The sequence below is a fragment of the Panulirus ornatus genome, chromosome 31 (genome assembly GCF_036320965.1).
Source record: "Panulirus ornatus isolate Po-2019 chromosome 31, ASM3632096v1, whole genome shotgun sequence".
In the NCBI taxonomy this organism is placed as follows: domain Eukaryota; kingdom Metazoa; phylum Arthropoda; class Malacostraca; order Decapoda; family Palinuridae; genus Panulirus; species Panulirus ornatus.
Genome location: NC_092254.1, coordinates 10880835 through 10906111, shown reverse-complemented (window position 1 = coordinate 10906111; position 25277 = coordinate 10880835). Strand labels below are relative to the sequence as shown.

Genomic DNA, 25277 nt, shown 5'->3' with positions numbered 1-25277 from the left:
CTTTTGGAAAATTAAAAAAAAAAAAGAACGAGGGGGGAGGATTTCCAGCCCCCCGCTCCCTTCCCTTTTAGTCGCCTTCTACGACACGCAGGGAATACGTGGGAAGTATTCTTAATCCCCTATCCCCAGGGATATATATATATATATATATATATATATATAGCGTGATCAGTGTCTGTCCTCCGGACCATGAGGAAGGCCTGCCAATAACGTTGCCTGCCACTCGTGCACACACATCTCTCCCATCCTGACATAAAGTAATCTAGTTCTCTCAAACCCCCGATGGTATTCCTGGAGAGATAAGTTATCCCGCTCACACTAGGGGGAGGAGGGAATTAGTTACCGAATCAGACGCTGACGTGAACGAGCGTCTGGCTTAAATGGAGATCCAGAGACATATCTAGTTCCAGAAGGAATGAGTGAGAATAGCGTGGGGTCCATCTTTTGTATATAGCGAGAGATTTAAGGATATATTTAAGGGGGGGGTATATTGAGGAGCTGTAAAGATGCCTCACTTCTGATAATATATATATATATATATATATATATATATATATATATATATATATATATATATATATATATATATATATATATATATATATATATATACTTCAGGGGAAGGATTTACATGACTATTCCTTTTGGAGGCAGTCTCAGAGATCTATTGAGCCGTCTTTCTTTCACAATGGTTATCTCTAACAGTGTGCGAGTGTGTGTGTGTGTGTGTGTGTGTGTGTGTGTGTGTGTGTGTGTGTGTGTGTGCGTGTCGTGCGTGGTGATATATCCTGTATTTATGCACCATTTTTCACCGTGAATATTTACCAATTCAGTACCCATAAACTTTATAAGCGTTTGCTTCCTATATATATATATATATATATATATATATATATATATATATATATATATATATATATATATATATATATATATATATATATATATTCATCTTGCCCATTTAAAGCTAAACTATACTGTTGACCTTCCCAAACTTATCAATTTACTGGATGAAATAATCTTTTTGTATTCATATTAAAAGATTCCCTTTTATCCCACTCTAACAAAAATCTAGAACATTTGGTTTTATCACATATCAACATTCATACGTGAAAAAAGAAATCATTAGGGATTATGCAGATTAATCAAGAAGAAGGGCTTGACTCATCCTAATGATTAATCGGTTATAATGATTAATCGATTATATTCCTGTAAACACCTGGTGCCGAAAATGATAAGAGCGTATCTAGAAGTATAAGCAGGGAGACCATGAGATCTAAACGAAGCACACGGAGCTACAACTACAATCATACATTACTCACAACTAAGACAGTGCACGAAGCGCCGGAATTCATAAACCAACACGAAATGAAAGAAAAAAATAATATATACATCATACAGGATCCCTCGACATGATCTCGAACTATGTTCAATATAGATAGAAAACCGCGGGACATCTTCACTGCCTCTCCGGGATACGAAGCACGCACAGAGTCCCTCAAACTGTGTCATGACGCAGACCCGAAGCAGAAATATAAAAGCACGGATCTTCTAACATGCACTTACAACCTGGCTGCTTTCCTTCACAGATGTTGAACAAATAGGGGTATATCCGTGTGTTCTCTTAGATCATTCCCCTCCCTGACACGCAGTACCAAGTCCTTCTTCAGATTTAAATTTGATTTGATATCGGTCAGACGCGATACAAAATCAGGATAGCATATTGCGGTGGATGGGTCAACACAAGGAAGAGATGATGATCGCCAGAAGATACACCACATAACAACAAACCTTTATATATATATATATATATATATATATATATATATATATATATATATATATATATATATATATATTCCTATGAGTCCACGGGGAAAAGGAAACACGAAAAGTTCCCAAGTGCACTTTCGTGTAATAATCATATCATCAGGGGAGACACAAGAGAGAAATATAACAGTCAGTTTGATGTACATCGAAGAGACGAAGCTAGGACGCCATTTGGTAAACATGTGATAGTCCAAAACATATATATATATATATATATATATATATATATATATATATATATATATATATATATATACTCACCATATTCGACAAGCGTCTTCCTTGCATCCTACAACAACAGTTGAATGAGGAAAATGAATTTGTCTGCGACAGGGTGACAGCTCAAAGCAATACGCCCTCCTAGTGTACATGAGAGCTAGAAGCCATCATCAGAAGGAGAGGCGGAAGTGTCTGGAAACGTGGCACTGATTCTGAGATTAGGTGTCGCGAAATATAATTAGAATAAATTGTTAAATAAATCTGTTGGGGTGTTAAGGTCTCAGTGGGGGAGGATAGAGTGGTGTTGGCGTTTGCTAAGTGTCGTTTTGTTTTAGTTTCCTTCGCGATGCGTGGCACTGTTCGTTCGTGGGTTTACAGTGAAGCTGTATCGTTAACTTAGTCGTTCGTGTTGTACCGTCCCAGTTGCTGTACAGGTCTGCTGCGTACAAAGGTTTACACGGTGCTTTTTGTTTGTTTGTTTGTTTCAGGAACGGTAATTTAACATGGTGTTGTTTTAGAATGCTGAAGAGACGTAAATGAAAAGTTCATCTGCATGAGACGGGCTGAAACTCTGTGTATAGAATTATCCAAAGCATAATTCTCCACAGAAATGGAAAATCCAGGATGTGAGAGGGAGACAGAGGCGAGAATGCGATGGACACAGAGGGAGAAGAGAAGTGAAGAAACGTAACTAGAATACAATCAAGACGGAAGGACCCAGAGGGGGGGGGTACAGAATGTCCAAGACTATGGTGGATTCATGGAGGAAGGAGAAAGACCAGAATATGGAGGAGGACGAAAGACCAGATGGTGGTAGAGAGACACAAGGGCAAATAAAGATACAAAATCATGACACTAAAGCAAAGAAACACAGGAAGAACAGAATGTACTCGGGAGAGAGAGATAAAATAAATCAGCGTGCTACATGAAGCAGGAGGAACTGAATGACGATGTGGAAGACAGAAGAGAAATACGTGTAATATGCTAAGGAAGATACGAAGAAGGGAGTGAGATAGAAGAGACAGAGGGAAACGACTGGAAGAGATAAGGATAAATCCCAATGATTTTCCAAAGAATTGCGTGGAAGGCAGAAGACACATTGCCAGGCGTAAACAAACAAGATATTGAACAAAATGTGGCATGTGAGACAGGAAAGATTAGAATATAATGTAAGAGGGAAGGAAAAAAAAGAAGTCAGGTCTAACATCCAGAAACAGAATGGTATATCAAAATAATAGTAACGGTGTTGTGTGAAACATTAGAATTGAAAAATATGAAATGAGAGAGGAGATAATCACAATGTCGTATAATAGAAGAGGTGGTGGCATAAAGAACTGGAAAAGAGGTCAGTGTGAGAGACTAAGGGAACAGAATGTAGTTGAACAAAGACAGAAAATGGGGCATGTTTTTTGAAAGATTATTGAAAGAAAAAAAGTGGTTTCACAGAAGGATTATACATAACCTAACGAAGAGTATAAAAGGAAAGAAAGGGAAATAAGATATGAACGAAGCAATGTGGAAGAGGCATAAGCAGGAAGATATACACAACAAAGACAGAAAAATGCGAGGTAAATAAGTAAAAGAAAGTGGTGAAAGACAGTTAACTGGATGCGTAAAGTGTGAGAAGACAATGAATATAAAGCAGAGAAGGAAAAAAAAAGGAGAGATAAGAAAGTGGGGGATGAATTAAGGCAGGAACCACCGTAATGATCTGGAATCTCTCTAAGTTGCCTCAAAAGTTGGTGAATTGGAAAAGTTTCCTGACCAGTATATCCTGCCCGAGGGTGTAGAACGCAGATGCCACAGTACTTCAAGGCATGATGGTTGACTTTGTATGGTCACGCCCTTACTTCCACCAGTAGGAAGGGACGACTGGACTGAGCGACCCAAAAAGAGAGAGAGAGAGAGAGAGAGAGAGAGAGAGAGAGAGAGAGAGAGAGAGAGAGAGAGAGAGAGAGAGAGAGAGAGAGAAACCAAGCGAGGATCTTTCCTCTAAAACTCTGACTGGGGCGTATCAATATGCTTGACCGTAACCGAAGGGAAAGGCAAGTGCTGTAAGTTTGATGAGAAGAACTTGGGATGTTCTGGCTCTGAGTGAGACTAAGTTGAAGAAGAAAGGATGGAATAGTTTGGGATGTCAGGATGTGAACTTACTCAGCCAAAGTTTCACAGTTTCCGAACTAGACAACTCTTTCAACCACCACCTCGCACTTCCGAACACAACTTTCCAAAGCGCTCCATCACGACAACGCGTGTCTCAGAACCAGAAAACCACGAAATGAAGATGACTGCATATTTCAGATGTACATTGTTTCCAACGAAATACTCAGATGAGATAAAGTACATCTCTTAAGAGTGCCATCATCCCAACACTCTCCAAACACAGTGGACCCAAGAGTTGAGTGCTGGATATGGACAGCATACGGAAGTTGAAAAAGTCGTATGACACAAGAGTGATACTCCCTCCCTGGACAATATAAATAAGTAATGACAAATACTGCAAGTATTTAAGTATATAAGTAATATATAAGTAATGACAAATACTTGCACACCTATCCCAGAACATCTTGTGTACCTGCGTAGTGGAAACCACTAGTGAAAATGTAACTGGCGAGAGTGAATCATCACTTAACAAAAAGGGAATACAGTCTCATCGAGGAACTTCTCATTTCTAAAGCGTCCATCACTTCCCTGCTCCTGACTGGAGTGTAACTGCAGGAACCCCATATAATGGGTTGTGAGGTTAATCAAAATGAAACTATAAATTCTTGAAAATAAAAAAAAAAGTATAAATGTGGTATATAATGTGGTTTCATTGTTTATGCATGACCCAATGGAGCTAGTTTCAGACTAACTGTTATTTCATTTACTATTCTCCATTTCATTATATACTACACACATTATACATGATCATTAATATGGGAACTGACACATATATATATATATATATATATATATATATATATATATATATATATATATATATATATATATATATCATCTGATGAAGTTCTTGGTGGCACCATTGCACATGAACATTCAACTTTAGTATCTTTCCCATTTCTTTTTTTCTTTTTATTTTCCAGACCAACTCTTATTGTTGTTTACTGTGTTTATCTTTAGCCTGTTCTGAAAAGCTGCGTATGCAAATTCTTTCTGCCACCTTAGGTAATCTCTTTAAGTTTCCGGCAAATTCATTCTTTGTTCTTTTTTTTCATATTCCTTTCTCACGCCAAGAACTCTTCATTTTGTAATCTAACACAGCTATCAACTGCATCACTCCTGTTTCCACTAGGATACCCCCAATGTAATCAGAAATATGTAAATATATTCCACAAACTAAAACGATAGAAAATATTGACATTTCTCCGTGAAGACTTGGTCTTTCATATTCCATCATCATCCGTAACCATTTGGAATCAAGTACTGTCACATAATCTAAAAGGATTACTTCATATCTTTAATTATACCTGGAAATGGATTATTGCATTGATTCTCGTACCCAAATACCATCACTAATAAGGCTACGAGTAAGCCTGTTGTAATTACCATGGGATTTTCAAATGTAACTCTTCCAGTCCAATGACACTGAGCCAATTACAGTAATTGGTGACATGTGCAGGTAATATTTTACGCGTGTCCTTTGCCTCATGTCTTGGTTCATTTCTCGCAAAGTCCTTGTATTCTCGTAATGATAATGGTGAACTTATAAGACATTTTTTTTTTTCTATTCATGTAATGAGACAACGAAAGGGAATTGCATGTCATATTAACACCCATGGGGTGACCCGTGTGTATGTGTTCGTACACAATATGGTATCATGAAAGGTCTGGAATACGAATAATACTTTATTTTTTTTTTTTTTTACTTTAGTTATATTGAATTCGATTCAATTATTCTATTTTCTCAGTTTCCGTACATCATAACGAGAGAAAACGACCATCACCGCCGTTTCGAGACGCAATACTGCACAACATTTTTTTTTCCCCAATATTCACCCAATGAAATTACAGTTAATATGATTATCTGGTGGCTAATGGCTAAAACGTGGAAACAATAATTAATTGTTGCTACCATGCTAGCGTTCTGGACAAAGTTGAACTAATAGTTAAAATTAATTTATATTTTTTTTTTTATATATACACACAACGTTAGTAAAACATGCTGACTTTCTGTCATAGCTCGCTCACCAACAGCAAAAAAAAAACGCTTTAGAGTATTTTTAAGCAAGTGGCGATTTTTTTTATATATATAAAACCATTTTTCAAGAGGACCACAGGCAAAACAGGCAGGTAACTGATGCAACATGGGACTGCCGACGACCAAGTGAAGGTAGATCCACAACATCGTAAGTGTTTCGAGGAGATGTGATGATAGTGGTTTGTGATCACGGTAGGATTCAAAGGTGTCAGTGCTGCTTCCTTGTTTGACCATCTGCTACCAACAGTCTTTGGTGATGGTATGAGGTTCTTGTGTTAAGAGGCACCACAACGGCCTAGTTGGTGTTACCATCAGTTCTTTAGTGAGTATAACAGTACCTCTGTTACCATCATTGTGAGCAATTGGTTGAGAGATATTGTTTCTCAGTGGCAATTTTTCACTGAACTACATAGGAGGAATGATAGTAGTATTTATAGTTTAATTATTTCGTTCTTTTTTTTTCTCTCTCTCTCAAAAGAAAGTATTCATTTAAGGAATGATAAATTGCATATGATGAGGGATGTACAGCTCTACGAAGTACATGTGTATCTCCGAGCTTATCCCAATGATTAATCGAATATTGATCTCAAACGAAGTCATTCACATTCTACAAACATTCTACATCAACTCAGTTTGACAGATCCACATTGTATCACATTTACTGTGACAGAAAAAGTCCTAGTTGATATATTTCGTCACTGATGACATACTTCTAATTGATATTTTTCAGTTATCCTAAAGTTTTTATTCAGAAAAAATTGAAAATAGTTGACCGAAGACTAAAATGTCTTAGAGCAGAAAAATGCTTCGAAGTAACATATGTTACGTTATATTTGAAGCAATCTTATTGAGGTATTTTCATTCTAAGATTTTATATCAACATAAAACATTAAACTTATCATTACTGGTCTCCGAAGAGCGACGTATATTACAAAATAAAAAATCAGGAAATACACATATCAATATATTTCTCCCATTTAATCCAGCAAATGAGGCAACAAAATTACTGACTTAACTAAATCATATACTCAAGTTGTGCTGGCTAATATACACTTGGAAAATGTTTATTTCAATTTTGAAATATTCAGCTTTCTTAAGGGAATGGCAAATGAACCTAGCACAAACTCTTACATAAAGCTGGCTTCAAAATTCAGCAATATCACTTAATAACATAGAAAAAAAGGGAATCTTGCAAAGGAACCATAATTCATACAATATTTAAAAACTAATTCTTTAATCACCAAACGTCATATGACGAAAAGAAGAGATTGATCAAGCTATTTAGTTTCAGAAAACAGACATATTTGTCTGATCGGGTTAATGAACAACATCAAAAATCATGATTAAATTCTTGCACGCCATTGATTTAAAATTCTGCCGTACTTTAAGATGATCAAATACTTCTACGTTAAAAACAGTATTGATCGAGAAATGGTCATATAATCTGAACCTAAGAGTGCATGCGCGATGACCAACATTCTAAAGCTCCAATTTATATTTCTTATACTTCAAACCATATTCCCTGGGGATAGGGGAGAAAGAATACTTCCCACGTATTCCCTGCGTGTCGTAGAAGGCGACTAAAAGGGGAGGGAGCGGGGGGCTGGAAATCCTCCCCTCTCAATTTTTTTTAATTTTCCAAAAGAAGGAGCAGAGAAGGGGGCCAGGTGAGGATATTCCCTCAATGGCCCAGTCCTCAGTTCTTAACGCTACCTCGCTAACGCGGGAAATGGCGAATAGTTTGAAAAAAAAAAAAAAACTTCAAACCTGTACAGTTTGAGCACTTTATGTCTCAAACTACCGGAATCAGTCCATCTGTCTATATACCTATACAATTACTGTATACGAGGAACTTGTATGTTTATATAAGGTTTAATTTTGATTCTAGTATCTTTAAAAGCCTATAAAATACACTATTACTGAAGAGAAACTATCTCAATCCCTCTCTGACACTTTATATGTATATACAAGGAATTACGTGATTGTTTTTTGCTTCCCACTATCTCACCGACACAAAAAAAAAGAATAAAAAGAAACACATAAATTGTGAAATGGTTACCACAACCTCAGTTCAGGTTAGACACAACATTTCTGAGGCATGGTTAGAGGTTACTGCTAATGCAGCGTGAGGTTGTATCCCTCAGGAAGGGTACAAGCGCCAGGTTATGAGGTTTTATGAGCCTGTGTGATACGAAAATCTGTAGCTAAAAATGAAAGAAAAAAAATATATATATGGAAGGCCGATCTCAACTTTATATATACTCATAACACACATGCATGCACTGCCGACCATGTACGATGAACATATATATATATATATACGACCATATATACGATGAACAAATACAAAAATAATATCCTCGACTTATTCATTTGAAGATACAGTTTCTCTAAAACTTAAAAGTTGCCACAAAAACATGAGAGCATCGACTTGATATTTTGAATATATAATCTCTCGAAACGTCTAAGCTGACATGAATAAACTACACGTAATAACTACTATTACCTTGCACTTGAATACATTCACTTCCAACCCAATTAACAATTGCTGTGCCAAAACAAAGACGTGATCTGGGATCTTTATCGAATAATCGTATTACGGGATAATGAAATCACTTTGGTTATTTCCCTGGCGGCAATTCTCGTTATCAACTCTCATTAGTGAAACTTACGAAGCATCATTCCTGTATGGAAAGTACAATACCTTATTCATAAGTCATTCCTGATCATTCCCGAAGGCGAAGAGTTAATTAAATTCTGTGTATGGAAGGAAAAGGACTAGATCACAATTATTACAAGTCATTTATCCATCTTGTATGACCTCCAAACTAAGTGGCTGCCCAGCTTAGAACCAACTGCCTATCCTTGAGACCAACATCTACTCAACTTACGACCAAGAAAATGCCTAGCCACAGAGCATAGCCATATAGTGTAGTCTTGAGATGTTATACTGTACCACAACGGCAGATGACGCGCAAGACTACGCAAGGTATCAGGTACTGAGTACAAACTTCCAATTTGCATTATACAGTAGAGCACTTGGGTTGAGCCCTTCCAGTACTTACTCGTTCTTCTTCTTCCTTCTCTTCTTTTCCTAGCTTTCTCTTCCTCACCGAACTCCCAAAAGGTCTCTCTCTCTCTCTCTCTCTCTCTCTCTCTCTCTCTCTCTCTCTCTCTCTCTCTCTCTCTCTCTCTCTCTCTCTCTCTCTTTAAGAGCTCCTAAATTCTTTAACTCTCAGACACACTCCTTCCAATCAACGGTAAGGAGAGGCTTTACCCACCACCACATTTACATTACAGAGTTCCCCTTTTTGTTATCGTGGTAAATCCTTGTTAACCAAATATGAACTGATCACAGGTTATAAATATCAACTAAGTAGTGGAAAACCAATTTAGCCCAACGAGATGAGCGATGTAAAAGTGCCTCTCTCACAACATCTTAAGTGGATCCAGCGGCCTGCATGTCAAACTTGGTAATTCACTCCCTACACGAACCTAATTATGAAATTTCTGAGTACGATTTTAATTATACTTATTCTAAATAACGGCACCATAAATTCTGCCTCGTAGCTTAGTTCTAGTTGAGATATTACGCCTTCAACAGCATTCTGCAGAGAGTGACAGAAAGTTTGACTTCCATCTCCAAGGTAGAGCAAAGAACTAGTCAGTGTATCGACTGGAACAACTACAACAAGGATGACAATGATTCTGAACAGCTAACCAAAGCTAACCAAAAGCTAACCAAACGGTTCATCAGAGATTAAGTGTTTCATAGTTTCTAAATTAAGAGTTTAATCTCAACCATTTAAAAAAACCCTTGGCGAGGCGAACGAAGAAGATGTACACAGGAAAGAGCTGATGACGCCCACGAATCCTTTGGGTCTATTTCATGAACGACTTTGAACAAAGTTTACGGCATCCATGTTTCAGCTGGCAGGGTGGGTTATCCAGCGAGATATACTTCGTTTACGTCACTTTGAATGGTGAAAGATATTCAGGTTCTTACTCGCTTAGAAGAGGGTTAAGCTTACTCTTCACATCCTCAAGCTTATAATGTACATCCTTATGCCTACAGCGTCAAACCTTAAGCTTGTAATATATATATCCAGCTTACTAACTAAATGACCACAGTCGTGAGCCATACTGGTTGTGGTTGAAACCGCTTACAAGTGGTATGGTTACACACACTGCGATTTAGGTGGCTACGTATACCGTGGGAAGTCAATGGGTGAGACAGTAAAGGGTTTTTTTGCGTAAGGAATTTGAAGTTCAGAAGAGCCACATAGTCTCTTTTTTAGGAACAAACAGACGTGCATATGATTCTCTCTCTCTCTCTCTCTCTCTCTCTCTCTCTCTCTCTCTCTCTCTCTCTCTCTCTCTCTCTCTCTCTCTCTCTCTCTCTCTCACACACACACACACACACACACACACACAACACAGACTACCACAGCCGTACCATAGATATCACTCAGCCTGTCTGTCTGTCTGTCTGTCTATTTGAGTGGTGACTTTATGGAAGTATCTTTGTCACATATATGCAAATACACATACATAATCTCCCAGTCTGTTAGGACACTAGTTATCAAAGAACACCAGAATGCATTTACGTTCTGTCTCTATACCATGCCACAGACTGTATAGGTCAGGGGGTGAGAGCAGTTCAAATATTTACCACCAAAAGAACAGCTAACTATTTTACTTACCGTTAGAAACCTATTTCCTGTGCTGAACTAAAAATACGAAAATAAAAACTAAAAACAACGGCACAGTGCAAATCCTCATCTCTTTTACACATGAGTGATAAGCATGTGCATGCTTTTACTAATGATTTAAACAGTTCCACTAAAGTGGTACCCATCATTTCACTCAATGCTGACGGTATTGTGAACACACACACACACACACACACACACACACACACACACACACACACACACACACACACACTGTTAGTGGATACAGAGACAGACAGACACTAAAAAAGGGAGGAAAGTTGAACAGAGAGTAACAACTGTCCATTAGAAAAAAAAAATGTTACCCTAAGGAAGGGGGAAAAATGTTCCCGAGGAAGGAAAAAAAGGGGAGGATAATATTCTACACTTCAGCATTTTCTCCTTGACAACCCACACGACCTTAACCACCAACTTATATCTCGTGTGACCAACGGTCGCTCACAGCACACTCGTAACGCTGGAGAGCAAGACTGGTAATTTAAAGGACCCCCAAAGGGGTGTTTGTAATGACCCTTCCATGTCGCACTTTTTTCTTTCTTTTCTTTTGCAGGCGTCTTATATTTTCACCCCATTTATGGCATTATACTGCGTCGCTTCTGCATTCATAAATGCAACAAGATTGACTAGCTCTGTTCCTCCGTACTTATACTGTAAGTGCAGGTATGTGACGGTATAAGCTGATCACGACTAGGAGGAGAGGAGTCCTGGGGGCTCCGGAGAGCAACTTTAGATCTAAATGGAACTTCAGTTCTGTAAGGAAACCACCGTAAGTCTATGGTCTCAAAGAATACCCGATATCTTTCCATCGAGCTTAAGAAGTACATAGACCTCCCATGAATCTAGGCAAGTTCAAGGTTCTATACGACATCTGAAAGTCACACTGGGGGTAAACTATATGTGATCCTCTATGAGTGTATGAGAGTAGATCCTTAGTTGTTTAGGGTATACGTGAGTGCGTGGATCCTAAGCTCTGTAGGGTTGAACTCATTCTCCTGGGATCTTAGTGGGACTTAGGACTGGCACCTCGATCTAATAAGCTGATGTTCATCGAAATATCTTCGTATGTTTATATATTGCACGTCAGAAGAGAATAGATACATGGTATCGTCCAAGAACCATACCACTCTCAGACTCATAAGTAAGTCCCAACTTTCTAAATGGGGCATAAATACAAAAAACTGCCATAAGAATGCCAGACGGAGGGAACCTAATTAAAAGGAGTTAATTCCCTTCACAAGGTATGGACAGGAATAACTTGAAGAAAACTGAGAGGGAGGTTCGTAGGAATAAGGAAGTGGAAGCCTTCTCACATAAATGAACTTTCCCACAGGGATTAAATGTAGACCTATTACTTTGTCGCTGCGCTGAAGTTAGTTCGTCTACACGACTGTAGAGAGGACGGGAAAAGGGCCTCATCTGTCGGGAGGGTGGTGGACGAGAGAACCAGCGAGGGATTCACCAATATGCACGTTGAGGTGATGTGGCGCTAATAGTGGTTTTAGAAACCTCAGAATGAATCATCAGAAATACTAAAAAGTAAACAATGATAAAGATACAGCTGATCATGATATGAAAATGAGTAAGACAGATAGTAAAGGTACTTCGACGAAATATTGATAAAGATACAGCTGATCATGATATGAAAATGAGTAAGACAGATAGTAAAGGTACTTCGACGAAGTGAATAAGACAATCAGGATCACCAATTGTTGCAACAGGGATGGACGATCTTAAAGTACAGCCAAAAGGGAATATATCAAACGAGGCCAGAGGCAGGAAGGAACAACCTACTAGTACCAGAGGTTAGTAATGCTAAGTGACGATAATACTAGAGAGAAAGTAATGTACACAAATACAAATGGTATATAACTCTTTCTCTAAAGGCTTCTACAGCCCAAAGCTGTGCTAATTCTAATATCAGGGAGGTGTGGACTCCTTTGGAGTGATAGGTTTCTTTGACAAGACTATATGCCCAGTGAAACAGCCTCAGCAAAGGTGATCTTTCACTCACGTTGTAACATCTTGCAGACGGAGCCTGCTAGATTTAAGACAAGTGGTGATCATATCGACCTACATTACCTTCTGCGCAGGAAAATCACTGTTACTTCACAGTCCTAAAAATATGTTTAGGAATCATACGAGAATATCATCTAATTCACAAAATGATGAACGTTAAGGTAATCTCACAATCATGTTGTGTTATCAGTACGTGGTACTGTAAGGTAAACAGTGATAAGTCAGAAATAGCCAAGAAGGGATAAGCCCATTAGAGATTAATAATACGGTAAAGGGGAGACATACACAGTTACCCATTTATACATATATAATAAGAAGAGGTAATCCTTGCAAGTAAATAAAGCACATTAAACCAGGCACAAATGACAACCCACAGAGAAACACCCAACAGCCAAAACAATTCTCAAAACTCCACCTTATCCACTTCACATATCCCAAAGAAGATGTATACCCCCAGTGAATTTAAAGCATACCATAGTGTATATATACATATATCTTCGCCAGCTAAACTTTACACCAGTTCTTTGCAAGGAAGATGCTACGCAAACTCTGCAACATCAGATAATCCGAAAATATAAGTCAAACTGACAGACAGTCCGTCTCCAAATGCCATCATCAGGTTCCTCCTTCCCTTCAGAACTCCTCCTATTTCACACACAAAAAAAAAGAAATGTAGTTTCGTGTGAAAAGTTTCAACAAAGCGCGAGTTCAAGAGCAAGGTATTATAAATGCAATAAAACAGTCAATATTTCAGTTACCATGAATTCCTAAAACCCTTACATCTCTCAAATACTATTTTTACGCCACTCAGCTCACCAAATTTTTCTCCCCCCTCACACGCATCTGAATTTCAGTCTGTATAAATCTATGCGTTAGCGAAAAAAAAAAAAAACGCCCCCCTCCTCCCCCCTTGTGTTTTTTCTTGAGCCTTTTTACCAACATCCCTTTTAATACCATTAAGTCATTTGCTGTTAAGTGCTACTTAAATAGCTGCAACGTGCATCAACCCTCATCCGTGTCCATTGGAATCGTGCTCTACATCAAACAAGACAACACCTAAGCCTCTCTTGATTTCCTTTTTTTTTCTAGTTTTTTTTTCTTTTTTTACTTACTCGCTGGAGATTTAGAGTGCCGGATTAATAACATGGATTACATTGAGGGGTTTCGAGGATGAATGTGTGTGTGTGTGTGTGTGTGTGTGGGGGGGGGGGGGGGGGGGGGGGGATGGTCTGAGGACAGAGCCGGTCCCAGTTCACAAGCCACGCCCCCCTCCCGCCTCACCCCTGGGACTAGAACACACGAGGAGGGATGTCGTGCTATATATATCCCCCCCTAACCTTCACCTCCAACACACACACACACACACACACACATCAAGGGACCGTGAGTCAGCATGGGCTCGCCCGAGGTTGGGTACTGCTCGGGTTCGAATCACGGGCGAGGCGGTCGGCCCACAGCCAATCCCAAGCTGTTCATCCTCCCCTTAAGGCTGATTCATAAATGGGTACCTGACTTAAGCTTGGGTGTGTGTGTGTGTGCGCGTGTGTGTGTGTGTGTGTGTGTGTGTGTGTGTGTGTGTGTGTGTTTATCGAGGAGAGATACGAGACTTTAGTATAAGATCGAGGAAAGAAAGGCAATAGAGAGGAGCCACCTACACTACAGGATTGCTGCTAGGTCAGGAGAGAAGAGGAGAAGAAATGAACCGCTTCATATCTCGAGGATCCGGAGCTTGGGGTCCTATAGGATGAAATGGAATCGAACACACCATCCTCACACTCACCCTTGCAACTCCTAGACTACGCTACGATGAAATGAAACATGGCCTTTCACTTGGGAGATTCCGAGGTCTTTGTAGCAGGAGCAGCCACCAAAGACAGACCACTTGGTCTGAGGGAGAGAGAGAGAGAGAGAGAGAGAGAGAGAGAGAGAGAGAGAGAGAGAGAGAGAGAGAGAGAGAGAGAGAGAGAGAGAGACGTCAGCGAAACCTACACTTTAAAACTTTGTGAGTCTCTGATAAATATGACCTTAACTTTCCACTTTATTGTCCCAGCGAAAGACGGTGGCGTGGCGTGCAGTGCAGAGCGAAGCCTCAGGGGAGGAAAGATGTGGATAAGACAGAGACACAAACAAATTGGAAAAGTTAGAAGGGAAAATATGAGAGAGAGAAAAACACACATGAGAGTTACGAAGGAGGTTAAAAGGTTACAATAATCACTTGGGTTTAGAAAATCGACGATGAAAAGACAACATTACACGTAAAGTATCTAATATTGCGTAGTGCTAAATGAGTTTAAATCACAAAGGAAAAGAAAATGCTGAAAGATAACATAAGTTGAATCTTTGTATGAATATAGATATTTGGATAAATGGAATTTTTCTGACATACAAATACAAGTTTGATAAGTGAACATTTCAAACACAGAGCGTACCTGTGGTGGTGGGAGTGTCAAGTGTCTATCATGAACTCTTCTTAAGCTATCGTTCTGGCAAGAAACTATCAACAGACAAACATATAGAGGCAGGGGATCCACAGACAAACAGATATAGAGGCTGGGGATCAACAGACGAACAGATATAGAGGCATGGGATCCACAGACAAACAGATATAGACGCAGGGGATCCATAGACAATCAGATATAGAGGCAGAGGATCCACAGACAGATATAAAGGCAGGGGATCCACAGACAAACAGATATAGAGGCAGGGGATCCACAGACAAACAGATATAGAGGCAGGAGTAGACGACGAACTGTCTCACACACACAACTCGACGCGCCGTGGCGAGGCATAAAATCCAGAGAATCACTTAAAGAGTTTTGTGAATTATGGCGGCCCTAAATCACGGCAAAATGTTCTTACATTCCGGCTGATCCATTTCATTTAGAATTTATACAAATAGCCTCCAACAAGTGTATCGGATGTGAGCCAGCCAAATCGTGGTTTCATCAGATGGGAGGAATTTCTTATGATAAACCCGTAGGTGAGCTCTCACAGGTTTATGTAACAACACAAACAGAAGAGAACAGTTATACCGGAAGACATTAATGTATTATCAGCAACTTGGAGAAAGTTAATGACCAATACGACAGAAGTGTGAATAGTATTATCTTTTATCACTGTTCAGGTACGGAAAGTATAAAGATTTTTACCTGAATGACTTCCCAGCTCGTCATACTTTTTTCTGATACAATTTACCCAGTGATTATTTCTATAGAAAGTAAAACTCAAATATAACAGATATAGAACATCAATAAAAGGTTGTATTGCGTCAGCCACTCACCAGCTTCATTCTAAATCCCTAAGCACCAAATACAATCATTCTCGAACTGCAAAAAAAAAAAAAAACAAAGAAACACTGAAAGAGAATATTTCATTTCCAAATACACAAGCGCTGTGAAAACTGTCATATACAGGCCGTTCTTAACCTGCCCATAGACAGTGCCAATCCCCACGAGAGACAATAATATCAGTGCAGGTGCATTAGTGCGTGGAAGCAACTGGGGCATGAGGTGGAATGCAGTGGTGCGTGCAGCCCACGGCGATCTGGCCTGGATCCAGCAGAGTGTGACGGCCAAGGGAGGGAGGGGTCCATGTCCAGCGGCGCCAGAGAGCCACTCAACAAACAAATCTCTCACATCTTCCCTCGAACTTTTTTAAACACACACACACGCTCATTCCAGCGCGTCCTTACGCACCTTCGCGAAGTCGACTTATTATAAATCATTTTGGAGATACTGTTTTCCCCGATTCCGCACTTAATTACTGGGAGAACATCGGTGTTTACAAACGGTCTGATAATAGGATTATTACTCGTCCACGCGTATGATCACCTACTGCAAACCTGTCGTCAAATAAGTACAAGAATATACTGCAACAATGAATCAGTTACCTAGAATCAAAGACCATTGTGATCAAGGATTAGATCCGTCTTCACTGTGCTTCTCAAAGTACTTCATGCTCCACGAATACAACCTTGTAATAAAGAAATGGGAAATCTTGGTGCTATTTGGAGCCATTCCTCTCAATACCAGCAGAAAGCTTGAGCTTGGAGTCAAATAGTGAAAGCCATTAGCTTTTAAGATGGGTATGATAAACGCGTCGAGGAAAAAATAAGGTACGATACATCGATACGAAAAGGTACACAAAGGAGATCAAACACCAGCGTATATCACTGGGTTCGAGCGAAGCTGTTTGTGATAAGTGGAAGTGATCAGACACTCTTACATTAATGTAAAAGGACATAACAGATGTTTCAAAGAAAAAAACTTATAAACATTCAATATAACTTAGGAGGAAATAACGTCAGTTTCCATGAGAGTTTGAGAAGGCAGCGAGAACACTCAGATCTGGATGTGTAAGATATAACTCAAAGGGCACCACTTCACAAATTACTCAGTTATCGCGCTAACGCTCACAGTGTAGTTTCCTTTTACCAATAATGTCTTGACGTTACCGGACTCAAAATTAGAATAGCTTCAATCTGAAATCGTAACGGTGGTTTATATTCAACTGATAATCAGAGCCCAGAGTGTATAACACAGCGCAATGCTATTCCACCCTGTGAGAGTTAGATGGACGTGCTTGCAATTAGAGAAAACGCATTATAGTGCCTGGCGAGTAACGTGATAAATAGTTCAGCAGACGAATTACAGTAGAAATTTGTGAGGCGGAGTGTGCTGGTGAAGATATCTGTTATATCAGCGAGGCAATATATATATCCATGAAGAGGGTATTTCCATAGGATAAAATTATATCTAGGGAAAACTGGATGGGCGATCAAGGGAGCTAGGGGATCCCGATCGGCACTCAAACAACTATGGTTAAGGCTGACACCAGTTTGCTAGGCTGGAGAATTAACGTTATGGATCTAGATAGGAGCCCTGTCGCTAGGCTGGAGAATCAGCGTTTTGGATCTAGAGACGCACCCTGTAGCTAGATTGGAGAATTACGTTAGCTAGGCTGGAGAATCAGCGTTTTGGATCTAGAGACGCACCCTGTAGCTAGGTTGGAGAATTACGTTAGCTAGGCTGGAGAACCAGCGTTTTGGATCAAGAGACGCACCCTGTAGCTAGGCTGGAGAATTACGTTAGCTAGGCTGGAGAATCAGCGTTTTGGATCTAGAGACGCACCCTGTAGCTAGGTTGGAGAATTACGTTAGCTAGGCTGGAGAACCAGCGTTTTGGATCTAGAGACGCACCCTGTAGCTAGGTTGGAGAATTCGTTAGCTAGGCTGGAGAATCAGCGTTTTGGATCTAGAGACGCACCCTGTAGCTAGGTTGGAGAATTACGTTAGCTAGGCTGGAGAATCAGCGTTTTGGATCTAGAGACGCACCCTGTAGCTAGGCTTGAGAATTACGCTAGCTAGGCTAGAGAATCACGTTAGCTAGGGTGGAGATTCAAAGTTATGGATCTAGATGGGCACAATGATATATTTACATACTGATACTACACATCAAAAATGTTTCATTTACAAGTTCATTTCATCAGGAAGTACGATGTTAGAATTAATATCAGATATGAATTTTCCTTTATATTAGGCCGAGACATCTACATGTTGACGGAACCATCCTCATAGATGGGCCAGCATTCTTCCTATCACTACATTAGTGCCGGAGGACAACGATGGCTCAGTCCTATGGTAGCGGTATAGTTTCACCTTCAGCCACAAAAACAAATCCACCCCTCAAGGCTCTGTACTGGGATGGAGCCTAACGAAGAAGCGTCAAAACATCAACTTTACCAAGACAACAAATAATATTTCTTTCAGCACATGGCATTGCCACGCCATTAAACGAATGCGTCCAGTAAATATGCAATTTTTTTTTTTTTTTACTAGTGACGGCATTGTCCAGCAGAAACTCACCATTAAAAAAAGAAATGTAATAAATAAGCGATTATAAAAGTAGAGTAAGGTCAGTTTAAAACAGCTAGACAGCAGGAAAAAATGAACAATATATAACAAACGTAACATGAATGTAATTACTAAGAGCAATTTACAGTTAGGTGGTAGAATAATAAGCGAAGGCTTCAGTTAGGTGGTAGAATAATAAGCGAAGGCTTATTATGTTTGTTTTTTTGAGACGAAAACGAGGCTAAAAAAGACGATTAATGTGTAATCAGCTAAGCGATCATTTTGATTATTAAAGTGAACATCATTCGAGCCCACCAAATAAGAGATTTATTAGGATTATAACATTAATCTTGGCAATATATATGGTCCGGATAGCAATGTGCGTGAGGGCCCCAGTTTCGAAACAAGTCCAGATCTCATCAATTATTTTAGTTTTACAAATATCCACGACGTGTGTAAACTTTCACAATTAGCAGGAATCCTATTTGATGTCTCGTTTACAACTTCCCCGTGGAAATAATTGCAGTAAAATGATCACTATTCCTCCTCTGGAAAATTAGTTAATGAAAGTGATTATATCAATGCTGTTTCTTAAATAGATTTGTTTTCAAAATGCTCAATACAGACTCTCCAGTTCGCATATAAACTAAAGACTGATACGCGACTGTGTATATCTGATTAAGATATAAGACCGGTTCATGACTAACAGTAGGGCGTAGCAACCATCTTCGCTACCTGAGGTAGTCGGCTGGTCATTTGGATTTGAAGCCCATCTCCCGCTAGGGGTCAATAAGGTCATCAACATCATGTTCAATCCTCCAGTCGAAAGATTTTCAACACCCTCTTAAGGAGTTCCAAGATAATTCCAAGACTTTATACGCTCTGACTGCATGCATAAACAGGACTTCAACTTTCACTCTGTTTGAGTGCGAGTAATTTCCTCCCTTGTACTGCCTCAGTCTCACTGTGAACAACATTCCGAATTGAAATACGTATGATATTCGCTGGGAGAAAAGCATCGAAGACCCTTTACTGTCCTACCATAAACACTTCAGTCATAAACACTTCAACCACCACTCCACTGGCGTCGTGTAAAATACTACCTCCTTCATTCTATTAGGATCTAATGAGATACGATCCTCCATCCTCTAACCTACTAATTTCGTTGGATTCGAGTCTTATTACGTGGAATACAATCCTCCTCCTTCCAACCTAATTCAAAGATCTTACAAAGCTTTCCGCTATACAGTTACTCACATCGGCGTTTCATCACGCTAGGAAAATAATTGTAGGTATGTCTTGTCAAAAAATAACTTACTGTCATCTGTAATAGACGATTAGCTCTGAAAATCATACTGTGGAATCACCTACTTACCTGTACAGTATGGGGAAAGGAGTGCTTGAGTCACTGGGTCGTCCACACCTCTTGTACCTATGCTTGCGTTTATATATCCGTCATCATAAACAAGGGTCGTTCTAATCACGATGCATTAATTCACCTCTCGTTTAACCTTCCTGTCCAGCCTCCTATTGCTCTTCCATAACACAACACCTGCTGGAAGAGGAGAGAGAGGACCATGATTAGTTAACAGACAGATGTTATGACATACACATAGAAATATATACATGCACGTCACAAACAGTCCGTATGTATACAGAAACCCAGCATTCCAACATACATACGAGTAGACATGCTGTTAATTCATAGTGAAGATCAGCACCACATCAGACGAAAACAAGAGGAAATAACCTTACAAAAACGGATATGCGAGATTATATATATATATATATATATATATATATATATATATATATATATATATAGGGGAGAAAGAATACTTCCCACGTATTCCGTGCGTGTCGTAGAAGGCGACTAAAAGGGAAGGGAGCGAGGGGCTGGAAATCCTCCCCTCTCATCTTTTTTTTTAAATATTCCAAAAGAAGGAACAGAGAGGGGGGCCATGTGAGGATATTCCCTCAAAGGCCCAGTCCTCTGTCCTTAACGCTACCTCACTAATGCGGGAAATGGCAAATAGTATGAAAGAAAGATAATACATATATATATATATATATATATATATATATATATATATATATATATATATATATATATATATAAGTAGCGTATGAAAAGAGCATTTCATTGTGCTTTAGGTGAAGAACTCTCTCGCACAGTCTGTCTCTCGACCATCTGGTTCATTTTAATGAGTATATGTTCCCAGTCTCATTATATCAACCTTGCTTAGTACAGCGATACGCTAAATGTCAGGGAAAAAAAATGCCGTTAATATTTCAGTGAGAGAGACTATTGCTGGACCTGACAGATGCGTCTTTTTTTTCACTCTCTCTCTCTCTCTCTCTCTCTCTCTCTCTCTCTCTCTCTCTCTCTCTCTCTCTCTCTCTCTCTCTCTCTCTCTCATGTTGGAGACTCCAATAACGGACAGAAGTCCACATCGGGGAGAGGCCTTAATTAAGGAGAGGGTTTAAAAGAGAGAGAGATAAGAAGAGAACTCAGGTGGGGGAAAAATATTTTGAGTTTTGCAGGAAATAAGGAATAAATATCAGACTTTTAAATGGGGTAAAAAGGTCGTAGTTGTTTAAGAAAGTCATGAAGGGGTAAAATAAAAAAGAAAATAAAAGTTCCAAAGTTTCGTGGCGTTAGGAACAAAAAAAAGAAAGTTGAAAGATAGAAGTTTGGAGATCAGGTAGCGATGACACACCCTGACAGCAAAAGTTTCACTAAAACACCCTACACCACATCACAACATTGCTCCACAAACAAACACAGTTTTGATAATCTCCACAAGACTGATACCCAGAACACACACACACACACACACACACACACACACACACACACACACACACACTTAACTCCACAATATCTTCACTAACACACTTAGATTACCATGACATCCTCGCCTCCATGACGCGCTCTCCAAGTCCACAACATACTCATCCATTACTACCTTCACACAGGAGAAAAACGTCATGGTCTTTTAGAAGATTGCATTATGATGCTGGAATAATCTCTTAACTCGCCAGTAATGTGTGTGTGACGGTGTGAAATCTTTTATCAACAGTAAAGCCGATGGTTCCATAATTTGCCCCAAAATTCTTCGAAAATGCATAAGCGTTGTCACATTTTCTCTTTAGAATTACCCAATAGTTTCTGCATGGAATGTTCTTGGCTACATATTTTTCCCTTTACAAATACGATCATTTTCAGCATGAATGCTGTCCAGAGGAAATCGCTTGTCTGATTTATGTTAAACTCTGTCATTGGAGTGTGCTATAACTCACTATCATCACTCTTTGCTCCTCATATATATCATAAATTCCTTCCTTCATCCACCATTTTCTTTGTTGGCAATATCTGGAAACTTTGTCCCTAACTTAGAAAATGCCCTGAGGAGCCCTTTGTATACACCCCCGTCCCTTGTTCTTCCAGGAGGAAGGTCTAACAATGTCCATTGCTGGTTCTACCAAAGTTATAGCCTCTGTGCAGCAGTACAGACCGAGGGTTATCCCACGAACGTCCTTTAGCAACTGGGAAAAAAAAAAAAATCAAACGACAGAACCCACTCTCATTTACCCTAGCCAGACGTAAATGAGAGAGACCAAGTCTAATTGTCAACTAAACGTCTATAATTCTCATAGACTCTTTGCAACAATGGAAAGTCATGCCAAGACCATTTACGTTTCTTCACACATACTGAAAGATAATCTTTCAATTTTTTTTCCCTTTTGGGAAAGCATTAATTCCAGGCATAATATGTCTAAACTTTCGCTTTCACTCAAAGCACATTTCAGTGTAACTTCTGCTAACGAAGAAAGATCAAAAGCTACACCAACTCATTCGTTAAAGACGATGGGTTTAGCTTAAAACTACCAGTTTAGATTTCCGTAATGATGATCTCTGTGTACATATGCTGTTACATATGGACATATATGAGCTTGAAGTCCAAATGATTTACAGCTCATTCTTGCAATTTTGATCGTAATGAACATATTTCATTCTCTCTCTCTCTCTCTCTCTCTCTCTCTCTCTCTCTCTCTCTCTCTCTCTCTCTCTCTCTCTCTCGTTAACTAAAGCCTTCTATATTTCCCCTCAGCCCAACGCAATTACTATAAACATTCTGGGAAGAAATACGCATTTTTTTTTTTTTTTCTAATGGGCAAAAGCTATAAACTTAAGTACTCGCTCTTCCAGGACTGGGTCTGAACCTAACGATGAAAAAGGAGGCGGGGAAGGAGGTGAAAAATAAAAGATAAGAAAAAAAGTGTATGGCGCAAGTAAGGTATTTAAGATATAGTTGATCTTAGACCATATTAGGATAAGAATAGGTCGTCAATATCGACAGATACGTAAAAAATTGCTGAAGAGTTCCTTAGTTTTGAGAGATACACGAAGCTCCTCCAAGATATCTTAACCTGCGCTGCGCTGACTTCAGGGGCAAAGAAATAAATGATTCCTTTGAAATGTGAAAGAAATTCCTTAACATGGTTACTCCTAGTGATACAGCCTTGCCAAAGGGGACGTAGCACTGTGGGTGTAACGTCATGAACCTGGAGTCCGGACACACACACACACACACACACACACACACACACACACACACACACACACAAATACTAATGTATAAATCCAAGTACATTCACTAATTTCACTAAGTATATTGAATATCTGAGACGACCATCAACGTAGAAAAAAAGGTTCGAATATCCCCCTTTTACAGGCGAAACGGAATATTCAAATTCTGTGCGTGAGCAAATCTCTCTCTCTCTCTCTCTCTCTCTCTCTCTCTCTCTCTCTCTCTCTCTCTCTCTCTGTGAGTGACCACAAATTAACGAGAGATGGAGAGCTACCGTCAGGGTTTGCTCTGTTAACCTCACCAGCCATATGAACCGAGCTGCCTCTTTCAACAACGTAGTGAGTTTCCGTGGGAATTTTGGCGTCGACATCTGTAGGGATAATCTAAGCCCGTGGATTTGGAGGGCTCCCTCCCTCCCTCCTTCCCTCCCTCCACTACCCTACCATGAGTCTCTGTGGCTCATAACCTCTGGCGGACCATTAGTTTACAAAGGGGGGGGAAAAAAAAGAGGGGGAGATTTCTTTGACTAACCGCATTCTACAAGGATCATCCTAAAAGGGCACAATTCTATATGGACATTAGCTCTCTCGGGCTCGTAGTATCTTATGTGGGAGTGAGTAGGTTTATCACAGGGCCTCCTGTGAGGCTCCCTGGAGTCTGGCTAGTTCAAAAATCTGTGTGTGTGTGTGTGTGTGTGTGTGTGTGTGTGTGTGTGTGTGTGTGTGTGTGTGTGTGGTACCGCCACGCTCAGAGAGGGAGATCTGATCCAAAGGACTACATCATGAGTGTGCTGGAATACCTGGCAGTGGAATCTAGAATCCACTAAGCTTCACTCAGGCCTATTCTTTGTGCAGTCACCATGAAGCTATAGGGAGCCTGGATCGTTTGTAGCCACCGTCAAGTGTATGGATTCCAAACTTCGTAAACCTATAACTGTATTTCAGGACGCCTATCTCTTCAGGGTTGTCTGGGCCCTGTTGAGTGTCTGCTCCGAACGTAAAAGCAGCTTTCAACATTGTAAAACGATAACGATTGTCCAATAACACACTCACACTTCATGCACACTAAGTGCTACGTCTCATGTATTTAATACGAGGTCATATCTAACATACACTGATAACAGTTAAACTGCACGAAGGAGCGAGTTATTTTTCTCCCTTTTTTAACTTGCCTATTGTGTCATCTGGGCCAGGGAGCTAATCCTCTAGAAGGCATTTACACTCAGTTGTCCCTCAAGTCGTTTATCCATCCTTAATTTACGAGCCTGCTGGTGAATTTCTGTTTACACTCGCACGGCCAGCAAAGCCAGTCTAACTTCCTGACCAGAAGGTGGTCGACAGAAGCCTCTCTTGCCACGCTAAGTCGGATGCAAAGTGGAGAGATCATATTACTGCTTTTCCACTTGGGAACAATGCTCATGGGATGATATTGAAAACTGATGATTCAATTGTACATCTTCCTGATCCGATCAAGAAATGATATCTCGATACCACATCCTCGTCGCTTAGGCGAAGAACAGAAATGCAAACCTAATGTAAAAAGCATTAAGATAAATTTCTTAATAAACTTCCATATACTCAGTCATTCAGCCTCGTAAACGACCGACGAACCCAAGTCTCCTGCGTGCAATAAGGGACAAGACAGAGACCACAGACTACAAACATCATTTACCGAAATCCACAACTTTTCCTCTGAATATATTCAATCTAAGGGAATAAACAACACCAACTTCAGAGTAGAAACCTTTCCTATCCGTAAGCTATCCGGTGACTGACATGATACCAAATCAACCCCTTTCGAAAAAGCTACTCTGACCAAGGTTCTTGGTCGCC

At 39.7% G+C, this 25277-nt stretch overlaps 1 protein-coding gene across 2 annotated transcripts in view; it reads right to left on the bottom strand.

Moving 5' to 3' along the window:
- Window positions 1-25277, bottom strand: part of LOC139758810 (putative neural-cadherin 2) — an 831293-nt gene that overhangs the window by 750175 nt on the left and 55841 nt on the right. The window contains exon 2 of one of the 2 annotated variants that reach the window (XM_071680628.1): window positions 20226-20402. The gene's annotated coding sequence lies outside the window, so the exon portion shown is untranslated. Of the gene's footprint in view, window positions 1-20225; window positions 20406-25277 lie in introns of both variants that reach the window. The other variant, XM_071680630.1, reaches the window with a different exon arrangement.